Here is a 7220-nt window from a genome sequence, read left to right as displayed (position 1 = left end):
AAACAGGTGCAGCCTTTATCCCCTCCCATTAGGCCGAATGAGGTCATAGAGTCATAGTCAAAGAATCATAGAGTTGGAAGGGACTACAAGAACCATCTGGTCCAGCCCCCTGCAATGCAGGAATCTTTTGCCCAACAAGATTAAGAGTCTTGTGCTCTACTGCCAGATCCAACTGCTTCAGGCAAATTAGGACCATAGGAAATTACCTGACCCTGAGGCTGATCATTGGTATATCTAACTGAGTATTCTCTATACCAATGAGCAGAGGCTCTCCAGGGTTTCACATTCGAGTCTTTCCAGGCCTTCCTGGAAATGCCACAGATCACACCTAGACGTCCTGTATGCAAAGCAAATGGTTTGCCACAGAGCTACAGCCCTTCCTCAAAATGATCTGCGTGATCCTTGCATATGATAGGGAGAGGAGGGCTTTTCTGTCCAAGGTACTGAAATAACTTGGCCAGCCTTGCTGTTCTGCGTGAGGCAGCACCCTGGGGCCACCCTGTTCACCTACCCAAATGGCCTTGGAATACCTATAGATACAGAAACCTGTGCACAACGGGAGATTTTGCAAATGGTCTCTGAGAGCACCCGCCGCCCTAAGCCAGATGATGCTAAGGAGGTCTGAGGAGAGACGGCCTGGGAACTCACAGCCTTGAGGTCCACGATGGAAGCAAGATAAGATAGAGAAATACCAGGTAACAATTAAGTAGAATAATCCTGCTGAAGTTGTTTCATCTTCCTTTAATGTGTGTTCAGAGTCCTGAAGCAGAACCACTCCAAGAGCAACTTCAGCTGAAATGCAGCATCAGTTCCAATTGCAAATCACTGCCCCTACCAAATTTCAAGGTGAGCGAAAAGCAACCTGGGTGAACAAATGGGCAGCAGATTAACTAAGGCTGAGCCAAAACCACCCCCTCCCCCTTTCCCAAAAATATACACCCCTTGCAAAAATGGTAACTGCTTTTCTGCTCCTTTGGGGGATTGGGGGGATCAATTTATCTCACTTGGGGTGTGTGTGTGTTGCCACTTAACTTATTGAGGGCTTATCCACACTTCCTTTTGTCCCACTGTTTCCCTCCCCCCACCCAAAGGTGGGGGAAACTGCTCTTTAGCACTCAATCGGGGCGGCAATATGGGTTTTTACACAGATTAATGTTTACTCTGATTTAGAGCCAGAGCTAAAGAGTGGGTCTTCCCTTGGAAAGGAGCCGGGCAAGGGGGACGACCGCTCAGAAGCATGCCTAGAAAGAGCAGTTCAAGTGGGGAACTGCTCAGACTCATGCTTTCTAGGCAGAGGATAAGCAAAAGTGTGGATGGCCCCCTAGTCTCTTGTCCATAAGTTCAGCAGATGGAAAGCTGGAGAGGGAGTCTCACATGTGGCTTCACTTCCCAGAATGCCTTAGGAATGATGGGATGAGATGGCAGCACTTCCTAAGCCTTCCAGGAACTGTACCCCGTGGGAAGCAGCAAAGAGTGTCTTTTGCTGCTGTTACCAGCTATGGACATCTTTTTTTTTTAAGTTGAAACAAACAAGGAAAAAATGGGAGATCATGGACTACCTTGGTGGGGTTTTTTGTTTTTTGTTTTGGTTAAATGATTTTTATTTACTTTTACATTTATATCATAGTAAAAGGTAAAGGTAAAGGTACCCCTGCCCGTACGGGCCAGTCTTGACAGACTCTGGGGTTGTGCGCCCATCTCACTCAAGAGGCCAGGGGCCAGCGCTGTCCGGAGACACTTCTGGGTCACGTGGCCAGCGTGACATTGCTGCTCTGGCAAGCCAGAGCCGCACACGGAAACGCCGTTTACCTTCCCGCTGGTAAGCGGTCCCTATTTATCTATTTGCACCCGAAGGTGCTTTCGAACTGCTAGGTTGGCAGGTGCTGGGACCGAGCAGTGGGAGCGCACCCCGCCGCAGGGATTCGAACCGCCAACCTTTCGATCGGCAAGTCCTAGGCGCTGAGGCTTTAACCCACAGCGCCACCTGCGTCCAATAACATAACGTACATTTTCTAATCCCCCCCCCACGACTTCCCTCAACTTCCTCTTCTGGTTTTTTTAACATATAAATTTCCCTGCTTATTTTGTTAACTCTTGAAATTAAACTTAACTTGCATGTTATTATCCTCTTACCATTCTAACATCAATATATATTTTCTATATCCATATTGATTTTGTCCATTGTAAGTGTTTACACAAAACCTCCTAGTGAGTCCAGTTCTTTACATTGTTTCTGTAAATACAGCACAAATGGTTCCCATTCTTTTTTAAAGTCTTTATTGTCTTTGTCTCTTAATCCTTCAGTTAGCTTTGCCATTGCCACGTATTCCGCCAGTTTTTCTTGCCATTGTTCTTCAGTTGGTATTTCATCGCTTTTCCATTTTGGGGCCAGTAATATTCTAGCCGCTGTTGTCGCATACATGAAAAGTTTCTTCTGATCATGGACTACCTTGTAAAGGTAAGTGAACATTTCAGAAAAATCCCCTCCCCTGATTTTTCAGGAGAGTTTAATTTCTCCCCAATCACCTAATGAATAGTTGAAAACGTCGGTCTTGGAATTTTCAGCACAGCTCTAGTATTAACTATACTCATCAGAGCAGAGCTTCCGCCATGTTGGGTCCCGTGGTTAAACTATTATTTCTGGATAGCTAAAAGTCACCTTTCCTAGCCGCAAAAATGATTTCAAGTCCCCTCTCCTCAATATGCCTTTGCTTCCCCCACACCTCCTCCTCCTCGTTGAAGTGAGCATCTCATTCTCAGCAGCTAATGAAGAAGAAGAAAAATGCCTTGATAGGAAAATAGTGGAGAGAAAGAGATTGGCAGGCAGAATCTCAAGGAGAGATGTAATTGACCTGGAATTGAAAAGGATGAGCACTGTCTAGGCAAGGCAATGGGGTGGAGGGAGGCAGATGTGGCTGGTTTGAAATTTGTGATAATGTAGAAGGCAACAGGGCTGCTCTGAAACTTTTCCCCCGAATCAGCCAGGGACAAACAATATTGAAGAGGTATTGCGTGACTCTGCAAAGAGATTGCCACTCTTCTCTCCCCCCCTCAAAAAAAAATGTCTTTGTGCTTTGGCAGGTGCATGACAGGCAGGAATTCAACAGGCAGCACACCAATCACTGCAGCTGGGAAATCAATGCCTGGGAAAGCATTGCCTGTTGAATTTCAGCCTGTCACAGAGCTTTTAAAAATAACAGATCTTCCATCTGCGTTGGAGAGGGCCAATTCTAATCAATCTGGCTGGTGTGTGTGTGTGTGTGTTTTGGAGGATATTGGGTGTCTGGTGTTTTTCCTATAACAGGAAATAGAAAAAGGTGGGGGGAGGGTGGGGGGGAAGGAACCATTTACCTCCCAACAACTATAAGTGGCAGATTTTGTTTATTGTAAGTTAGTTACCACCCTACTTCCTTTTGCTATCTGAAAATGGCACTTATATTGACGCTTTCCCAGCATGCAAATGTATTTAAAAGTAATCAGTTGGTGAAAAAGACAAATTAGTTGACTGAAATTCTTCTTCGTTGGCTGGAAACCCGGAACATATGAAAGGCAGGTGAACATCCTGTGGTCCGTATGCTGGCAGGAACCCCTCGCTTCAATAAGTAGGAGGGTGCAGGGATGGTTAGGAGGGAGCCTTTGACTGCAAAGAAGCGGAGGTGTTTCGAAACAGCAGTTTGAGACAGTCTGCTGCGGCTCCATCCCTGGTGCACGACCAAGGACGCCTTTCAAGCTGATCCACCTGACACCATGTCAAGCAAAGCAATAGGCAGGAGAGACAGATGAAAGCTGAGGAAGATGTGGGTTGACAGGATGCAATCGACAATTATTAAGCCCCGCTGGAAGATTCCGGGGGGAAACAGGCACAAGGTTGCTGAGAGCTGAGGAGGCCGCTTACCTGTCTCATCTTTCTGTAAAACGGCACATTTGTACAGTCCCCGTCGCTTTTCGCTCTGCAGCCCACTTGGTTATATCAATTGTGCTAGAAATGTAGTAAATGCTTCAGCTGAAAGGCAGCATTCTTTTCTGCGGAACCTTCCGGGGACTTCATGGGCAGGGGCCTGAGGCAACAGTAAGCTGAGCAATGGATGCGACGCTTACTTTTCTACTCTTCTAGCTACACGAAAGTTAGAAGTTTCTGTACACACACACACACACAACCCCTACCTCCAGCCATGCAAGCAAGAGATATTGCCACAGTTCAAGGGCACATTCCAGCCAGGCAAAATCACTTGAGAAATAGGGAAAGCAGGGCCTGTCAGAGGAGTGGCCTGAGGAAAACAGGATGCAAAGAGGTTGAGGGAACATTCTTTCACATGTGGTAGACTTGTAAAAGGGTAAAAGAGTATTGGGAAATAATCCATAGTGAATTGAAAAAAATGTTTAAAAGTACCCCCCCCAAAAAAAAAACCCCAGTGTCCTATTTGTTGAGGATAATTCAGACTGAAATTCCTAGGTGTCGAAAAAGGTTATTTATGTATGCCACTACTGCAGCCCGTGTTTTGTTAGCCCCAAAATGGGAAACGGGTGAGAAAAAGAAAATGATTCTGGGAATTCCCTGAGCATCTTTTACTAGCGAAAGACCACCTGCCCACTGTGACTTATTGAATTGCAGGATTCCCTGGCTGCAGAGATCAAGGGCACAATGAGAAAGAGCGTGGACACCTCTGGTTCCTCGGAGTGCAAGTAAGTGGGAAGGGCACAAGATACCTGGTGTGTGTGTGTGTGTGTGTGTTCGTGTGTGCAAGATAGACCCATAAAAATGAGTGGCGAGAGCAAAAAGCTCTTAGAGGATGGCGTCATGAATGCAGCACAATCCCTGAGGCCAAACGGGGGAAGAAGGAGGAGCCTTTGAATCAGGAGGTGAAATTCAGAATGATGGCGGGGGGGGGGAGCAGCCCGTGTTTTGTTAGCCCCGAAAATGGAGAACGAGTGAGGTCCCAACTGAAGAAGAATGACAACCTAAGCTGACAGAATATGCGCAGCTTGCAGATTTACCATATAGAATAAGAGAACAAGAAGAACATAGGTTTAGAGAAGATTGGAAAACGTTTATTGAATATATGGGAGGGGGGTTGTGTACACCTGAAAACGCTGGCAGCGTTAAGATAAATTCAACAGTGTAAGTAAGTTATGATGGATGCAATAATGGAATACTGAATGGCATAGTTTTTGTAAAATATGCAGGGATTTATGATATGCAAAATGAACCATAGAAAGAGAAGAAGGGAAGCTATTGATATTTTAAGAATGTTTAAATGAGTATTGTTAAACAGAAAATTTAATAAAAAAAATTGTGTGTGTGAAAATGGGGTGTGACCTGGAGAGAGTCTCAAGGACGAGAGAGAGAGAGAGAGAGAGAGAGAGAGAGAGAATTTCACCTCCAGGCCTGAGGATCTCCCTTCTCCAGTCTCATTAGTACCTATTTGCATATTGGTGCACCACATAATGGTAGCTTCCTACCTACGACCTGCTGCTCAAACGATGCCTCCATCGTAACGGGGGTTCCATGCAAACTCCTTCCTGAAACAGAAAGGGATGAACATTGACATCTCTTACTAAAATGGATTTCCTTCTATTCTTTTAGCAGAGGATTCAATGGAAGCCTGCATGGAAACCCCTGCCAAAACATTGGGAGAAAAGTCTTTCACGGCGACTCTGATGCACACCCCTCCCTGAACCAGTCTGAATCCTGCTCGGTTTGATTGCAGTTTCCTGTTCCTCCCACCCCTCCTGTTCATACTGCCCACCTCACACCAACAAGACCATTTTGGCCTCAGCAGTGGAAGGCAAGGAGGAGGCAGGTGGTGATAGAGCCAAACAGCTAGGGAGCTGCAAAGCCTGTCCTTACAGTTCCTTCATCACTTGGGCCTCTGTCTCTGTCTGCATCTCCCTCCACACTCTCCCTTCTCATCAGTGTCCAATGCAGCTGCAATGGCGAAGCAGCACTAGGAAATCTGTGGTGATACTGTGGTGGTAAAGTGAACTGCAGTGTGACAACAGTCTTACAGGGCCTCTCCTCCTCCCAGAGGGGAGGGGTTGTGAGCGGGAACAGCTTCCCGCTGGGGCAGGGGGGCGTGTTCGGCTGGAATATGTGTGCTGTGTTGGAGGATTGGGTATGCGCCATCATCTACCCCTCCTCTTTTGGATATTCCATTAAAGGAATCCAGTGGTCGTGGATCCTGTCCAATGCCCTGCTGGTGGCAAGGGCCATGGCACAACCCCTGGTGATGTCATGGGGGAGCTTCCAGTTGTATTTGCATCAACAAGCTCCTCCCATTGGTTGTTAACCCTGATATGACTCCTGGCTGTGCGGGGTGGAGTCTGGTATTGCTGTTTCATCCAATGCCTAAGCCAATACTACTCACATGCTGTAACCAATAAAAATTGTGGCCTAATTTTGCCCATTAACCTAAAATAATGTGTCTTTGTGTCTTACTATACTCCTATGCAGGTGGCGGGTCCTCGACTCACAAAGAGAGAGAGAGAGAGATTTCCTATGAGAAATCTCTAAACCATTTAATAGATTTAGATTTTTGCATGCGCGCGCGCGCACACACACACACACGCACGCACAAGCTTTCTGGTAAGGCTGTCTCCATGTATACCATTTCAGCTGCTCTCTGCTGGGGGAGGTCTGTTGGGCAAGAGGGCAACCTCCAAGAGAAGACTGCCCTGGCGCGATTGCTTGCGCTTCCTCTTGGCATCACATGCTATGCTGCTTCTGAGGTTCCAGCGATACCCTCTGGAGCTGCAAATCAGCAAAAGAGTTGACTTCAGCTTCTGTCCCACAAGATTTAGTGCAGGAGAGTCGCTCTATATTTGTAGGAACAATAACCATGATATTTATAGGACAAGCCCAGCCAAAATGCTTTGGTTTCTCTTTTTTTCTCTCCCTCCCCTTGCTTGGCAGAACTGGAGAATCTCATCTCTCTCCTCATTCCCACGATTCCACCATCAGCTGCTGCAGCTGGCAAAATTTATAACTCCTGAGGAAGTGCAAGCAGCAAGGGGAAGATGAACCGTGTCTTACCTGCCAAGCAAGCTAGCCAAAGGGCTCCATGATTGACTGCCACAGTCAGCTGCCTCTCCCGACTTCGCTCCGCAAGTAATGATCCATCCTAAACATCTGCTGTTGAGCAGCAGGAATCAATGGCACCCGGCCAACATTCTGTGCTTCTGATCATGTGCAGAGTGCATTTCTCTCATTGCTCGGGAATCAC

The 7220-nt window shown here is 46.7% G+C and overlaps 1 long non-coding RNA gene across 1 annotated transcript; it reads left to right on the top strand.

Annotated features, from left to right (window-relative positions):
* Positions 1-507: 507 nt before the first annotated feature.
* Positions 508-6973, top strand: LOC307200366. Its single transcript, XR_013832382.1, has 3 exons — positions 508-846; positions 4613-4683; positions 6911-6973. It is a non-coding gene; the product is annotated as an uncharacterized lncRNA (long non-coding RNA).
* Positions 6974-7220: the final 247 nt, after the last annotated feature.

Source organism: Podarcis cretensis, assembly GCF_951804945.1.
Source record: "Podarcis cretensis genome assembly, chromosome: 13".
NCBI classification, from domain to species: Eukaryota; Metazoa; Chordata; class Lepidosauria; order Squamata; family Lacertidae; genus Podarcis; species Podarcis cretensis.
Note: the sequence above shows the minus strand (reverse complement) of the source record. Positions and strands in the feature narration are given on the sequence as shown.